Raw genomic sequence first — 16,944 nt, 5'->3', positions numbered from 1 at the left:
CAGTGGTGGCCTTAGACCAACTTAGGCCAAAAGCCTAAGCTTGGGGGAGTGCGTATTTCTCACCGACATTACATTCATGTTCACACACTCATTCTAGTTGTCGGTGTTCATACTTTTTCATTGTACTATCCATGCTAGTTTATTTTCTTTTCCTTCTTTCTTGTGTGTTTGAAAAAATTTGAGAAAAAACAAAAAAAATAGTTGTAGCTTCTAGGTAGTTTACTTTCGATGCTTGTAGCAGTAGTGTTTAAAGAAAACCCAAAAAGATTTCTCATTCTTGGTTTGCTTGTTGGGAGCTTTCCTGTGTAAATAGTTTTTCTCTTTCCTTGAAATTCTTTCTTTTCTTTGGGGGTCGAGAGGAGAATACCACGATGAAAATAATGAGTGGCTCTCATATGCATTATTGTTGATCTAATAAAGAGCCCATATTACCTTGTCTTCTCCTTTGAATTAAATGTTTGCAGATTCTAGCTTTGTCCAATGCACGCACACTACTATTATTATCCACACCGTTCGGTCATGCAAGTGAAAGGTAATAATGACAATATATGATGAAATGATTGAGATGAGGAAAAGCTGGTATGAACTCGACCTATCTTGTTTTTGTAAATATGATTAGTTCATCGTTCCTGATTTTTCCTATTATGAATGAAACATGTTTGCAATGACCATTAGAGATTATAGTTACTCATGCCATGCTTAATTAGCTAGGAGTTTATAATGGTTTACCTTGCGTGCCAACATGCTATTAAAATGGTTGTGAAGTAGTATGATAGGATGGTATCCTCCTTTGAATGATTCAAGTGGCTTGACTTGGCACATATTCATGCATGTAGTTGAAACAAAATCAACATAGCCTGCACGATATTTATGTTCATGGTGATTTATATCCTACTCATGCTTGCACTCATTGTTGGTTAATCCTAATGCATGTTTATGACTGTGTCGCTCTCTAGTTGGTCGCTTCCCAATCTCTTTCTAGCCTTCACCTATACTAAGCGGGAATACTGCTTCTGCATCCACTTCCATAAACCCAAAAGTTGTATGTGCCAAACTCTAAACCTTCAAATGAAACTCTAAGCCTTCACCTATACTAGGGTTGTCAATATCTTCCATGCTAGGTGGGTTATTCTCACGATGAGTGGACTCCTCTCATCATTCACGAGAAAATGGCTGGTAACCGGGATGCTCAGTCCCATGCTCAAATCAAATCAAATTAATTGCCAACAAAACTCCCCCAGGATTGTTGTTAGTTGGATGGTACCCGTTGTTTCGGACCAGCCATGGAATGTGCTTGTTGGTGGTGGAATAGTATAAACTTTACCATTTTGTTCAGGAACTGCCTATAATGTATGTAGCATGGAAGATACTGAAATCTCTTGGTTGTTATGTTGACAATGAAAGTATACCTCTCAAAATATTATTTATCTCTGTTTCAAAACTCGAGCTCTGGCACCTCTGCAAATCCTTGCTTCCCTCTACGAAGGGCGTATATATTTACATTTATGCTGAGTCATCATCCTCTTATAAAAAGCACCAGTTGGAGAGCACCGCTTTCATTTGTATGCATTTTTATTAATTGATACTGAGTATGACTGTGACTGGATCTCTTTTGCCATGAATTACAATGTCTAGTCAGTCCTTGATCTTCAGAGGTGCTGTGCATTCATGTTTTGCGGTCTCAGAAAGGGCTAACGAGATACCTTCTTGTTATATCATATCATGATTATTTTGAGAAAGTGTTGCCATCCAAGATTTATTATTATTACTCGCTTGATGATTATGCCATTGATATGAGTAAACGTGAGAGATAAATGTTATTGTGAATATGGTTAGTTAATATTTTTTGCTAAAAACTTGAATGTTGGCTTTACATATTTGCAACAACAAGATCAAACAGAGTTCGTAAAAGTTTTTCTTTATCACTTTCAGTTTGCCAACTGAATTGCTAGAGGACAAGCAATGGGTTAAGCTTGGGGGAGTTGATACGTCTCCAACGTATCTAATTTTCCAAATTCTTTTTCCCTTTTTTGGACTGTAATTTGCATGATTTGGATGGAACTAACCCGGACTGACGCTGTTTTCAGCAGAATTGCCATGGTGTTATTTGTGTGCAGAAATAAAAGTTCTCGGAATGACCTGAAACTTCACGGAGACACTTTTGAGAATTAATAAAAAATATTTGCTAAAGAATCAGCTGAAGGGGGCCCACACCCTGGCCACAAGGGTGGGGGGCGCGCCCTACCCCCTGGGCGTGCCCTCCTGCCTCGTGGGCCCCTGGACCTCCACCAACCTCAACTCCAACTCCATATATTCATGTTCGGGGAGAAAAAAAATCAGAGAGAAGGATTCATTGCATTTTACGATACAGAGCCTCCACCAAGCCTATTCTTCCTCGGGAGGGCTGATCTGGAGTCCATTCGGGGCTTCGGAGAGGGGAATCCATCACCATCGTCATCATCAACCATCCTCCATCACCAATTTCATGATGCTCACCGCCGTGCGTGAGTAATCCCATCATATGCTTGCTGGGCAGTGATGGGTTGGATGAGATTTACCATGTAATTGAGTTAGTTTTGTTAGGGTTTGATCCCTAGTATCCATTATGTTCTAAGATTCATGTTGCTATGACTTTGCCATGTTTAATGCTTGTCACTAAGGCCCGAGTGCCGTGATTTCAGATCTGAACCTATTATGTTTTCATGGATGTATGAGTGTTCTTGATCCTATCTTTCAAGTTATAGTCACCTACTACGTGTTATGATCCGACAACCCCTGAGTGACAATAGTCGGGACACTTCCCGGTGTTGATTGTAGTTTGATGAGTTCATGTATTCACTAAGTGCTAATGCTTTGGTTCGGTTCTCTATTAAAAGGAGGCCTTAATATCCCTTAGTTTCCATTAGGACCCCGTTGCCACAGGAGGGTAGGACAAAAGATGTCATGCAAGTTATTTTCCATAAGCACGTATGACTATATTCTGAATGCAGGCCTACATTATGTTGATGAACTGCAGCTAGTTCTGTGTCACCCTATGTTATAAATGTTGCATGATGAATGCCATCCGACATAATTATCCATCATTGGTCCATTGCCTACGAGCTCGTTTCATATTGATCTTTGCTAAGTTACTTTTCCGTTGCCACAGTTATGATTGCTACAAAACTGTTACTGTTACTTTTGCCAATGTTACCATTACTTCTATACTACTTTGCTACTAAATACTTTGCTACAGATATTAAGTCTTTCAGGTGTGGTTGAATTGACAACTCAGCTGCTAATACTTGAGAATATTCTTTGGCTCCCCTTGTGTCGAATCAATAAATTTGGGTTGAATACTCTACCCTCGAAAACTGTTGCGATCCCCTATACTTGTGGGTTATTAGTATGAAACATGGAAAACTTGGAATACAATAGATATTGCACCAATATAAATAAATAATGAGTTCACAACAGTACCGTAAAGTGGTGACTTATTTTTTTGTACTAATAGAGCTTATGAGATTTTCTGTTGAGTTTTGTGTAGTGAAGTTTTCAAGTTTTGGGTAAGGATTTGATGGACTATGGAATAAGGAGTGGCAAGAGCCTAAGCTTGGGAATGCCCAAGGCACGCCAAGTTAATATTCAAGGACAACCAAGAGCCTAAGCTTGGGGATGCCTCGGAAGGCATCCCCTCTTTCGTCTTCGTCTCTCGGTAACTTTACTTGAGGCTATATTTTTATTCACCACATGATATGTGTTTTGCTTGGAGCATCTTGCATGGTATGAGTCTTTGCTTTTTAGTTTGCCACAATCATCCTTGCTTTACACACTGTTTGAGAGGGACAAGCATGAATTCTGATTTATTAGAATACTCTATGTGCTTCACCTATATCTTTTGAGATCGGCAATTTTGCTCTAGTGCTTCACTTATATCTTTTTAGAGCACGATGGTGGTTTTATTTTATAGAAATTGTTGAACTCTCATGCTTCACTTTATTATTTTGAGAGTATTGTTAGACATCATGGTAATTTTCTTTGGTTGTAAATTTAGTCCTAATATGATAGGCATCCAAGAGGGATATAATAAAAACTTTCATATAAAGTGCATCAGATACTATGAGAAGTTTGATTCCTTATGATTTTTTTGAGATATGAAGATGGTGATATTAGAGTCATTCTAGTAAGTAATTGTGAATTTAAGAAATACCTGTGTTGTGGTTTGTGATTCCCGTAGCATGCACGTATGGTGAACCGTTATGTAACGAAGTTGGAGCATGAGGTATTTATTGATTGTCTTCCTTATGAATGGCGGTTGAGGACGAGCGATGGTCTTTTCCTACCAATCTATCCCCCTAGGAGCATGCACGTAGTACTTTGTTTCAATGAATAATAGATTTTTGCAATAAGTATATAAGTTCTTTATGACTAATGTTGAGTCCATGGATTATACGCACTCTCACCCTTCCACCATTGCTAGCCTCTCTTGTGCAGCGCAAATTTTGCCAGTACCATACACCCACCATATACCTTCCTAAATTTAGCCACCATACCAACCTATTATGGCAATTCCATAGACATTCCGAGATATATTGCCATGCAACTTTCCACTGTTCCGTTTATTATGACACGCTTCATTATTGTCATATTTCTTTGCATAATCATGTAGTTGACATCGTATTTGTGGCACAGCCAACTTTCATAATTCTTTAATACATGCCACTCTTGAGTCATTGCACATCCCGGTACACCGCCGGAGGCATTCATATAGAGTCATATTTTTGTTCTAAGTATCGAGTTGTAATTTTTGAGTTATAAGTAAATATAAGTGTGATGATCATCGTTATTAGAGGATTGCCCCATGTGAGGAAATAAAAAAAGGAGGCCAAAGAAGCCAAACAAAGAAATGAGAGAAAAAGGGAGAAGGGGCAATGTTACTATCCTTTTTCCACACGTGTGCTTCAAAGTAGCACCATGGTCTTCATGATAGAGAGTCTCCTATTTTGTCACTTTCATATACTAGTGGGAATTTTCCAGTATAGAACTTGGCTTGTATATTCCAACCATGGGCTTCCTCAAATCGCCCTAGGTCTTCATGAGCAAGCAAGTTGGATGCACATCCACTTAGCTTTTCTTTTTGAGCTTTCATAAACTTAATTCTCTAGTGCATCCGTTGCATGGCAATCCCTACTCACTCACATTGATATCTATTGATGGGCATCTCCATAGCCCATTGATACGCGTAGTTTATGTAGACTATCTCCCTCTGTTTTTATCTTCTCCACAATCACCATATTCTATTCCACCTATAGTGCTATATCCATGGCTCACGCTCATGTATTGCATGAAAGTTGGAAAGGTTTGAGAACACCAAAAGTATGAAACAATTGCTTGGCTTGTCATCGAGGTTGTGCATGATTTGAGTATTTTGTGTGATGAATATGGAGCATAGCCAGACTATATGATTTTGTAGGGATAACTTTCTTTGGCCATGTTATTTTGAGAAGACATAGTTGCCTTGTTAGTATGCTTGAAGTATTATTGTTTTTATGTCAATGTTAAACTTTTGTTTTGAATCTTATGGATCTGAACATTCATGCCACAATAAAGAAATATTACATGGATAAATATGTTCAGTAGCATTCCATATAAAAAATTCTGTTTTATCATTTACCTACTGGAGGACGAGCAGGAATTAAGCTTGGGGATGCTTAATACCTCTCCAACATATCTATAATTTTTGATTGTTCCGTGATATTATATTATCTATTTTGGATGTTTTATATGCATTAATATGCTATTTTATATCAATTTTGGGACTAACCTATTAACCTAGAGCCCAGTGCCAGTGTATGTTTTTCCTTGTTTTTGAGCTTTGCAGAAAAGGAATACCAAACGGAGTCCAAATGGAATGAAACCTTCACGATGATTTTTCTTGGACCAGAAGATACCCAGGAGACTTGGAGATCAAGTCGGAAGAGCCATGATACGTCTCCAACGTATCTATAATTTATGAAGTATTCATGCTATTATATTATCCATCTTAGATGTTGTATATGCATTTATATGCTATTTTATATGATTTTTGGGACTAACCTATTAACCTAGAGCCCAGTGCCAGTTTCTGTGTTCTCCTTGTTTTTGAGTTTTACAGAAAAGGAATACCAAACGGAGTCCAATTGACGAGCCAATTTTTGATGATTTTTTATGGACAAAAAGAAGCCCCTGGAGTGAAAGAGTTGGGCCAGAAGAGTCCCAAGCTGTGCACGAGGGTGGAGGGCACGCACCCCTGCCTCGTGGACAGCCCGAAGACCTCCCCTGACATGAGACCTATGCCAAAAATTCTTATAAATATAGAAACCTCCAGAAAATAACCTAGATCAGAAGTTCCGCCGCTGCAAGCCTCTGTAGCCACGAGAAATCAATCTAGGCCCTCTCTGGCACCCTGCCGGAGGGGGCCATCATCACCGGAGGCCATGGAGAAGGATCCCGGAGGGGCCATCATCGCCATGAAGGCCAAGGACTAGAGGGAGAACCTCTCCCCATCTAGGGGGAGGCCATGGAGGAGGAATCACAAGGGGGAGGACCTCTCCATCTCTCTCTCTTTTAAGCGGAGTGCGATCGGGAGGGGAATCCTCGCCGCCGTGACCATCTTCATCAACATCACCATCATCATCACCATCCTCATCTCTTTTAAGCGGTCGATTCTCCCGCACCCCGCTGTAATCCCTACTTGGACATGGTGCTTTATGCCACATATTATGATCCAATGATGTGTTGCCATCCTATGATGTTTTGAGTAGATATCTTTTGTCTTTGGGTTGATTCATGATCTAGATTGGCACGAGTTGTATGTTTTATTTTGGTGTTGTCCTATGGTGCCCTCTGTGTCGTGCAAGCATCCGGGATTCCCGCTGTAGGGTGTTGCAATATGTCCATGGTTTACTTATTGTCTGTGTTACTTGAGTGACAGAAGCATAAACACGGATAAGTGGGTCACAGTGTATGGGAATAAAGGGGACTTGATATGTTAATGCTATGGTTGGGTTTTACCTTAATGATCTTTAGTAGTTGCGGATGCTTGCTAGAGTTCCAATCATAAGTGCATATGATCCAAGAAGAGAAAGTATGTTAGCTTATGCCTCTCCCTCATATGTAATTGCAATAGTGATTACCGGTCTTGTTAACAATTGCCTAGGATAATTCTGCACACCGATCCATCATTATTCCACACTCACTATTTATAATATTTAGTAATATATAATAACTTTATGATAACATCACCTACTTTTATATTTTAGCTCTCCGATATCATGCAAAGTTACCTCTTCATACCCACAATGTAGTTTTATTTCTCGTATCTAGTTGGAAGCAAACGCTTGGTGTACATAGAGTCGTATCAGTGGCAGATAGGAATTGAGAGAATTTTGATCTTACCTTTAGCTCCTTGTGGGTTCGACACTCCATACTTATCAGTTCCACCTTTGGAAATTGCTACGATGATTCCATGCACTTGGGGATTATCAAGCTCTTTTCTGGCGCCGTTGCCGGGGAGCAATAGCGTGGGGTTGATATTCTCGTGTGTGCTTGTTTGCTTTCTTCAATAAGTAGATTTTGTTTTTCCTTTTTGTTTCTGTTTATTTATGGGTGAAACATAAAAAATTTAAAGAATGAAAATACAATTTTTTTTTACTTGTCTCTCATGCCTAAAAAAGTTTTTCAAAAAGAGAAGTGATTGGAAAGTTATGCATTGAAGAAGTGAGGGTCGACCTTGAGCACTTGTGTTCATGCTCAGGGAAACAATGTAGAATTTTTCATGGAAGTTTCACTGTAAATAATTATCCCTCCATTGTATTATAAAAATAATGTGCCAAGCTTTGGTTTTAGGATGATTAGATTGCTTGTTTACTATGTGCAGAACAAAAACAGAAACTTTGGCTGTAGCGCGTGATTTTACATTTTTTACTGGAAGGTCAAATTGGTCTGAAACGTTTTGCACATTACTTCTGTACAAATTGTTAAACTTTTCATATTTATTTCATAATTTTTGGAGTTACATAAGTTTACTAAACTTTCAGATTACTACAGACTGTCCTATTTTTGACAGATTCTGTTTTCCGCGTGTTGTTTGGTTATTTTGATGAATCTATGGCTAGCATCGGGGGGTATGAACCATAGATAAGTTGGAATACAGTAGGTTTAACACCAATATAAATAAATAATTAATTCATTACAGTATCTTAAATTGGTAGTTTTCTTTATTACACTAACGGATCTCACAAAGTTTTTGTGGATGAAGTGTTCGAAGAACGAGGAGTTACCGATGTGATAAGAATAAAGATAGGCAATAGTTCAAGCTTGGGGATGACCAAGAAAACCTAAGCAAATATTTCAAAGGATACTCAAGCATCTAAGCTTGGGGATGCCCCTGTTGGCATCCCATCTTTCTTCTTCAATAAATATCGGTATACCTCGGTTTTTGTTTTGTTCACATGATTTGTGTCCTTTGTGTTTTTATTTTCCTTTAAGAACCATGCTAGTATGATATAGCCCTTCATTTATTTATAGAACACTTCATGTGCTTCACTTAAATCATTTGAGTAGGGTTTTATAGAATGCTTCGTGTGCTTTGCTTATATATTTTGAGCTTGGATATTGGTTAGTCTATATTAATTGTAGAATGCCCCATGAACTTCACTTATATCTTTTGGAGTATGAATAATAATATCATCTAAAGTGGGTTTGGAAGAGTGTAGAATTTAGGAATTAGTGATCCCACTATTTTTGGAGGGTGTTGAATCTTAGTGTGATATTGATGAAAGTGGATTTGGAAGAGTGTTAACTTTAGTTAGTAATGATTCCGATATTTCTAAAGAGGTTCCAATTGATTATGAGAACAATGTTGCTACCTATGATGATTATTGTGATGACATGTATGCTATAAAAGAATAATGTTAACCATGAAACTTGTCATCATGATTCTAATTTTCAATTGGATTATGCCTCACATGACAGTTATTTTGTTGAGTTTGCTCCCACTATTCCGAATGAGAAGAATTTTGCTTATGTGGAGAGTAGAAAAATTTCTATGCTTGTAGATCATGAAGAGAATGCTTTATGTGATGGTTATATTGTTGAAATCATTCATGATGCTACTGAAAATTATTATGAGGGAGGAATATATCCTTGTAGGAGTTGCAATAATATCAAGTTTCCTCTCTATGTGCTTAAAGTTTCGAAGTCATACTTGTTTTGCCTTCCTATGCTAGTTGATTCTTGTTCCCTTAAATTGTGTGATTACAAAATTCCTAGGCATAGTAAGTGGGTTAGGTTTAAATTTGCTAGTCATATTCTTCATGATGCTCTCTTTATGTTTCAATTCTTATCTTTTATGTGAGCATCATTGAAATCATCATGCCTAGCTAAAAGGCATTAAAGAAAAGCACTTGTTGGGAGACAACCCAATATTTACACTTACTGTTTTTTTGTGTTTACATGATTAATCTACTGTAGTAATCATGTTTTATAGCTTTTTTTTCAATAAAGTGCCAAGTAAGACCTTTGGGAAGACTTGGGTGAAAGTTAATGTGATCTTTCTGTAAAAAACAGAAAATTTGCGCTCACGAGATTAGCTGTCATTTTTTACAAAAGAGTTATTTTAGGTTTATTATTTTTGAATATGATTAATAGACAAATTCCTCACGTCCAGAAATTTATTTCATAATTTTTGGAGTAGCAGAAGTATGATTTCTGTTCAGATCATTACAGACTGTTCTGTTTCTGACAGATTCTGTTTTCATTGCATAGTTTGCTTGTTTTCTAGTTTCTATGGCTTATATTTTTCAATATAAACTGTAGAAATATATGGTAAAGTAGTCATTGTGTGAGAAAAATTATTAACCTTGTCTTTTACAGTACCAAAGTGAATGGTTTACTCTTTATCATACTAACCTATCTCACGAAGTTCCATTAAGTTTTGTGTGATTGAAGTTTTCAAGCTTTGGGTGAGATATCGATATGAGGAGAATAAGGAGTGGAAAGACCCTAAGCTTGGGGATGCGCAAGGCACCCCAAGGTAATATTCAAGGAAGACTCAAGCGCCTAAGCTTGGGGATGCCCCAGAAGGCATCCCCTCTTTCGTCTTCAAAACTATCGGTATACCTTACTCGGAGCTATATTTTTATTCGTCACATGATATATGTTTTGCTTGGACCATATTTTCAATTTTACTTGCTGTTTGAATAAAATCATTGGATCTGAAATCTTGAATAAAAAAGAATCCTCCCATGGCTAGTTAATTATTTGACTACTCAGTGTTCTTCACTTATATCTTTTGGAGTAGTTTGTCATTTGCTCACGTGCTTCACATATATCCTATGAGTAAATGATTGAATGAATTAAATGTCATAAATCTGAATTTATATATGCTTCATATGCTTATAACATGGGGAGTAATGACTTCACACATAATAAGTATAGTTAGTAAACTTATTGAAAGTTAGCAAACGTAGAATTGGTCACTTGAACAATTCATGAAAGAATATTGAAGAGAGATTTCACATATAAATATACTATCTTGGACATATTTTGTAATTGTGAGCACTCATTAAAATATGACACACTAAAAGGTTGATGTTCGACAAGGAAGACAACTTAATGGGTTATGTTTCCCTATATCCAAAACATTATATTGTCTTGGATCATCCAACATGTTGAGCTTGCCTTTCCCCCTCATGCTAGACAAATTCTTTGCACCAAGTAGAGATACTACTTGTGCTTCCGAATATACCTTAAACTAGTTTTGCCATGAGAGTCCACCATACCTACCTATGGATTGAGTAAGATCCTTCAAGTAAGTTGTCATCGGTGCATGCAATAAAAATTGCTCTCTAAATATGTATGATCTATTCGTGCGAAGAAAATAAGCTTTATACGAACTTGTGATAGGGAAGAAATAAAATCGACGGACTGCATAATAAAGGTCTTTATCACAAGAGGCAATATAAAGTGACGTTCTTTTGCATTAAGATTTTGTGCATCAAACCTTAAAATCGCATGACAACCTCTGCTTCCCTCTGCGAAGGGCCTATCTTTTACTTTTATCTTCTACCCTTATACAAGAGTCATGGTGATCATCACCTTTCCTTTTCTCACTTTTTCCTTTGGCAAGCACTTTATGTTGGAGTGATCTGGATATATATATCCACTTGGATGTAGGTTTTCATAAAGTATTATTGTTGACATTACCCTTGAGGTAAAAGGTTGGGAGGCAAAACTATAAGCCCCTATCTTTCTCTGTGTCCGATTAAAACTTTGAACCCATAAATATCATGTGAGTGTTAGAAATTGTGAAAGATTAAATGATAATTAAGTATGTGGAGTTTGCTAAATCAAATCTCTCACATAGACCCGTCCTAAAAATAAGATGAATTGCAATTGTTTGATGACTGAGAATATAGTTTGTTAGTTTCAAGAAAGTTTATGATCTATGCTTTAACATGTGAATATCTTGATACTTGATCATGGGAAGTTTTATGAGATGAGCTACTGTTATGACATATAATGATGCTAGAAAAGGTGATTGAAATTATCAATGATCAAACTTGTGCACCTGCTAGCACTCACACTTTGTAAATTATTTCTTTTATCATTTACCTACTCGAGGACGAGCAGGAATTAAGCTTGGGGATGCTGATACGTCTCCAACGTATCTATAATTTATGAAGTATTCATGCTATTATATTATCCATCTTAGATGTTTTATATGCATTTATATGCTATTTTATATGATTTTTGGGACTAACCTATTAACCTAGAGCCCAGTGCCAGTTTCTATTTTCTCCTTGTTTTTGAGTTTTACAGAAAAGGAATACCAAACGGATCCCAATTCACGTGCCGATTTTTGATGATTTTTTATGGACCAAAAGAAGCCCCTGGAGTGAAAGAGTTGGGCCAGAAGAGTCCCAGGCTGCCCACAAGGGTGGAGGGCGTGCCCCCTGCCGTGTGGACAGCCCAGAGACCCCCCTGATGTGAGACCTACACCAAAAATTCTTATAAATACAGAAACCTCCAAAAAATAACCTAGATCGGAAGTTCCGCCGCCGCAAGCCTCTTTAGCCACCAAAGGCCATGGAGAAGGATCTCGGAGGGGCCATCATCGCCATGAAGGCCAAGGACCAGAGGGAGAACCTCTCCCCATCCAGGGGGAGGCCATGGAGGAGCTAGCACAAGGGGGAGGACCTCTCCTCCTCTCTCTCGGTGGCGCCGGAGTGCCGTCGGGAGGGGAATCATCACCGCGGTGATCGTCTTCATCAACATCACCATCATCATCACCATCCTCATCTCTTTTACACGGTCCACTCTCCCGCACACCGCTGTAACCCCTACTTGAACATGGTGCTTTATGCCACATATTATGATCCAATGATGTGTTGCCATCCTATGATGTTTTGAATAGATATCTTTTGTCTTTGGGTTGATTGATGATCTAGATTGGTACGAGATGTATGTTTTATTTTGGTGCTGTCCTATGGTGCCCTCCATGTCGCGCAAGCGTGAGGGATTCCCGTTGTAGGGTGTTGCAATATGTCCATGGTTTACTTATTGTTTGTGTTGCTTGAGTGACAGAAGCATAAACACGGATAAGTGGGTCACGACGTATGGGAATAAAGGGGACTTGATATGTTAATGCTATGGTTGGGTTTTTACCTTAATGATCTTTAGTAGTTGCGGCTGCTTGCTAGAGTTCCAATCATAAGTGCATATGATCCAAGAAGAGAAAGTATGTTAGCTTATGCCTCTCCCTCATATGAAATTGCAATAGTGATTACCAGCCTTGTTAACAATTGCCTAGGATAATTCCGCACACCGATCCATCTTTATTCCACACTCGCTATTTATAATATTTAGTAATATATTCTAACTTTATGATAACATCACCTAATTTTATATGTTAGCTCTCCGATATCATGCAAAGTTATCCTCTTCATACCCACAATGTAGTTTTATTTCTCGTATCTAGTTGGAAGCAAACATTCGGTGTACATAGAGTCGTATCAGTGGCAGATAGGACTTGAGAGAATATTGATCTTACCTTTAGCTCCTTGTGGGTTTGACACTCCATACTTATCACTTCCACCTTTGGAAATTGCTACGATGATTCCCTGCACTTGGGGATTATCAAGCCACGAGGCGGCGACAAGGGGGGGGGGGGCATGCCCAGGAGGGTAGGGTGCGCCCCTGCCGTGTGGGCCCCTCCTGACTCCCCTGACCTAATTCTTCATCCTATATATTCTCAAATATCCCCAAACCACTAGAAGCATCCACAAAAACAATTTTCCGCCGCCACAACCTTCTGTACCAGTGAGATCCCATCTATGGGCCTTTTCCGGTGTCCTGCCGGAGAGGGATTTGATCATGGAGGGCTTCTACATCAACTCTATTGCCCTTCTGATGAAGCGTGAGGAGTTTACCTCATACCTACAGGTCCATAGCTAGTAGCTAGATGGCTTCTTCTATCTCTTTGCTTCTCAATACCATGTTCTCCTCGATGTTCTTGGAGATCTATTCGATGTAATATTTTTTTGCGGTGTGTTTGTCGAGATCCAATGAATTGTGGAATTATGATCACCTTCTCTATGAATATTATTTGAATCTTCTATGAATTCTTATATGCATGATTTGATATCTTTGTACTTCTCTTCGAACTATTGGTTTAGTTTGGCCAACTAGATTGGTTTTTCTTGCAATGGGAGAAGTGCTTAGCTTTGGGTTCAATCTTGCGGTGTCCTTTTCTAGTGACGGTAGGGGCAGTAAGGCACGTATTGTATTATTGTCATCGAGGATAAAAAGATGGGGTTTTCATCATATTGCTTGAGTTTATTCCTCTACATCATGCCATCTACTTAATGCGTTACCCTGTTCTTCATGAACTTAATACTCTAGATGCAGGCAGGAGTCGGTCAATGTGTGGCGTAATAGTAGTAGATGTAGGTAGGAGTCAGTCTACTTGACACGGACATGATGCATATAGTTCATAATCATTGCCTTATATATCGTCGTAACCTTGCGCTTTTCTATCAATTGCTCGACAGTAATTTGTTCACCCACAATATTATTTGCTACCTTGAGAGAAGCCACTAGTGAACCCTAATGGCCCCCGGGTCAATTTTCCATCATATAAGTTTCTGATCTATTATTTTGCAATCTTTTACTTTCTGATCTATAAACCAAAAAAACCCAAAAATATTTTACTTTTTGTTTATCTTTCTCTATCGGATCTCACTTTTGCAAGTAACCATAAAGGGATTGACAACCCCTTTATAGCATTGGGTGCAAGTTTTCTGATTGTCTGTGTAGGTCTTGGTGATTTGTGCGTTGTCTCCTACTGGATTGATACCTTGGTTCTCTAACTGAGGGAAATACTTATCTCTAATCTACTGCATCACCCTTTCCTCTTCAAGGGAAAAACCAACACAAGCTTAAGAAGTAGCATTGCGCTGGACATTCCCCATGACGCCACCGGCACAAACGCCATAGCTTCCGCTTCTCACCCAACCAAGGTGAGATGGTCTAGCTACTGCTAGCAGTAGTACCATATCTTAGCATCAAGTAATGGCATCAGCGTGTTTTTTTGCTCTTGGAGCGATTGAATCTGTACATTTTACTCGCTTAGGTAGGTGCATGCGCCTTCACGAGATTTTGATCGCACGGTGCGATTCAAGTGGTTGGGCTGATTTCCTTGATGAACTTGCAATCGAATATGAAAGTGATGCTTGCGCTGTGTTCTGTGTAGCACGTATGTTACATAGTAGCTCTTTCAGTTATGAAAGGTATTTGCGGTATCATATGAGAGGTGGGCTTTGCCTGGTCCCGATTTCATTGTTGGCACAACTTTATTAGTATTCCTTGTCAGTTTGTGTCATCCAGGTAACAAGGTAATGTCTTCTGAGACAGCGGGATCTTGCAAAGTTAGCCATGATTTTTTTTGTGTTAAGACATGTTTTTTTCCTACAAATTCAGTTTTTCAACATGGCTGCCTCATGTCTCTGTCCATGGTTACTGAGGCAAGTAGTATTGTTCTTCATTTTCCAATTAAATTGAAAATTTGCACGAGCAATTGCTATTATAAGCTACCCAATTCCAAATGCAAATGATTCCCACTCGACAACTCACTTTCTGGCTCTGAAATAATTATCGCTGGATAAATTTCTAAATTAAGTATCCATTGTTTCATTGTGACAAGCATGTTGGTATACATTTGTTAGGTATGTCTTATGTTGCTCGTACACTCACAATGCCGTGCCAAAAGGGTAGTTATTTTCATCTGTGTCTGTTGAAGCATAGACTAATAACCCACCGTCCGAACTAAAGCCTAGAATTGATCTATTGTTTTTATATGTATGATAGATATGAACCCGTTTTTTAGAGCAACCATATGAACCAGTTAATGAACCTTCTCTCTATAATTGTTGTAAAATCAGTAAGTTTTGCTTCATGTGAGAATAGGGTGTCAGTCTCATGTTGTAGATGTTCATGGCCTTTCTTTTTTCTCTTTGCAGAGTTCTGATGCTAGCTACTACTCACTTTGAGATAATTGTGACATGTGTTCTTAGCACTTTTGGCAGAAATGTTGACATTTCTTCATCTTTATATATGAATGAGTGAACCTAATCTTTTCTGTTCAAATACTAAATGTTTCCCCTTAGTTTTTTGTGTGCACCAGTTGGATAGATGACAAGTTTATAAGCTTCTTTCTCTTTTCTTTGGGACATGGGTATTGATGTTAGTATTTTGTACCATTATCTTAACCTTGGTAGACTGATGGTTAGCGTCATGCAACCATAGAGATTTATTGATTTTTATAGTCCCCCTCTGTATAAATCTTATATTTGTTCTGTTTCTCATGATTTAATAATTACCTAACTGTTGTTAACCTGAGTTTGCATTTTCCTATTTGTCCACCAATTCGGCTTCTAGGTGGCAAGATTAGCTTATTTAAAGCGTTCTCTTTGGGCAAACATTAGTCACTACTACCCAAAAATCTGCAGAACGAGCTTGTTGTATACTCCCTCAATTCCTAAATATTTGTCTTTCTAGAGATTTCAACAAGTGACTACATACAGAGCAAAATGAGTGAATCTCCACTCTAAAATATGTCTATATACATCCATATGTGGTAGTCCATTTGAAATCTCTAAAAAGACAAATATTTAGGACCGGAGGGAGTACTTGTTTTAACTCGCATATAAGGGGCAAATAAGCACGAATGGAAAAGGAACACGTAAGCTTTCTTTAGTTGTGCTCATTTTACATTAGTGGACAAAGTTACATAAGTTTGCCTGTAGCATTACTGATACCAGCGATTAAACTTAGCTGCCTTTTAGTTCTATAGGGTAAAAATGATGTTGAGGTTCTAAACATACTGTTTGACTGGTTTTTTTTTCTTGATGTGCAACTAAATTAGTCTTCCAGTTTGTCAACTTAGATGATAAGAATTATATATTTGTGTGTAATTTTCATTTGTTGGCGCTGAAGACATAGATGGGTGTTTGGCGTCCTTTTTTATTTCTCCTATTAGACATTGTTAGTGTTTGTGTGAAGATACGACTAGAATTGCTCTGTTTGCTAGATAACATGTTCAGTTCTGGACGGTGGCACCTTTTATTGTATCCAAATTCAGTTTACCTCTTTCCACTTTGATGCAATGACTTAGTTACTTTGTACATGTTGAGTTCTCCTTGGAAAAACCTGTGTAATTGATATTGAAATGGCAGGATAATCAAGCTTCCTTTATGTACTGGAAGAAGCCAAATAGTGTGTAGTTACACACTTCGATGGTACCATCTGTCGGGTTAGGGCGACCATGAGCGAGGCTGTTCCCTTCTCTGGGACTAAATCCGATCCAGTCACCTAAGTCAATGTCGTCTACGAGGGAAGGGATATGTGCTTGGTCTTCATGCTAGC

The sequence above is a fragment of the Triticum dicoccoides genome, chromosome 4B (genome assembly GCF_002162155.2).
Source record: "Triticum dicoccoides isolate Atlit2015 ecotype Zavitan chromosome 4B, WEW_v2.0, whole genome shotgun sequence".
Classification (NCBI taxonomy): domain Eukaryota; kingdom Viridiplantae; phylum Streptophyta; class Magnoliopsida; order Poales; family Poaceae; genus Triticum; species Triticum dicoccoides.
Note: the sequence above shows the minus strand (reverse complement) of the source record.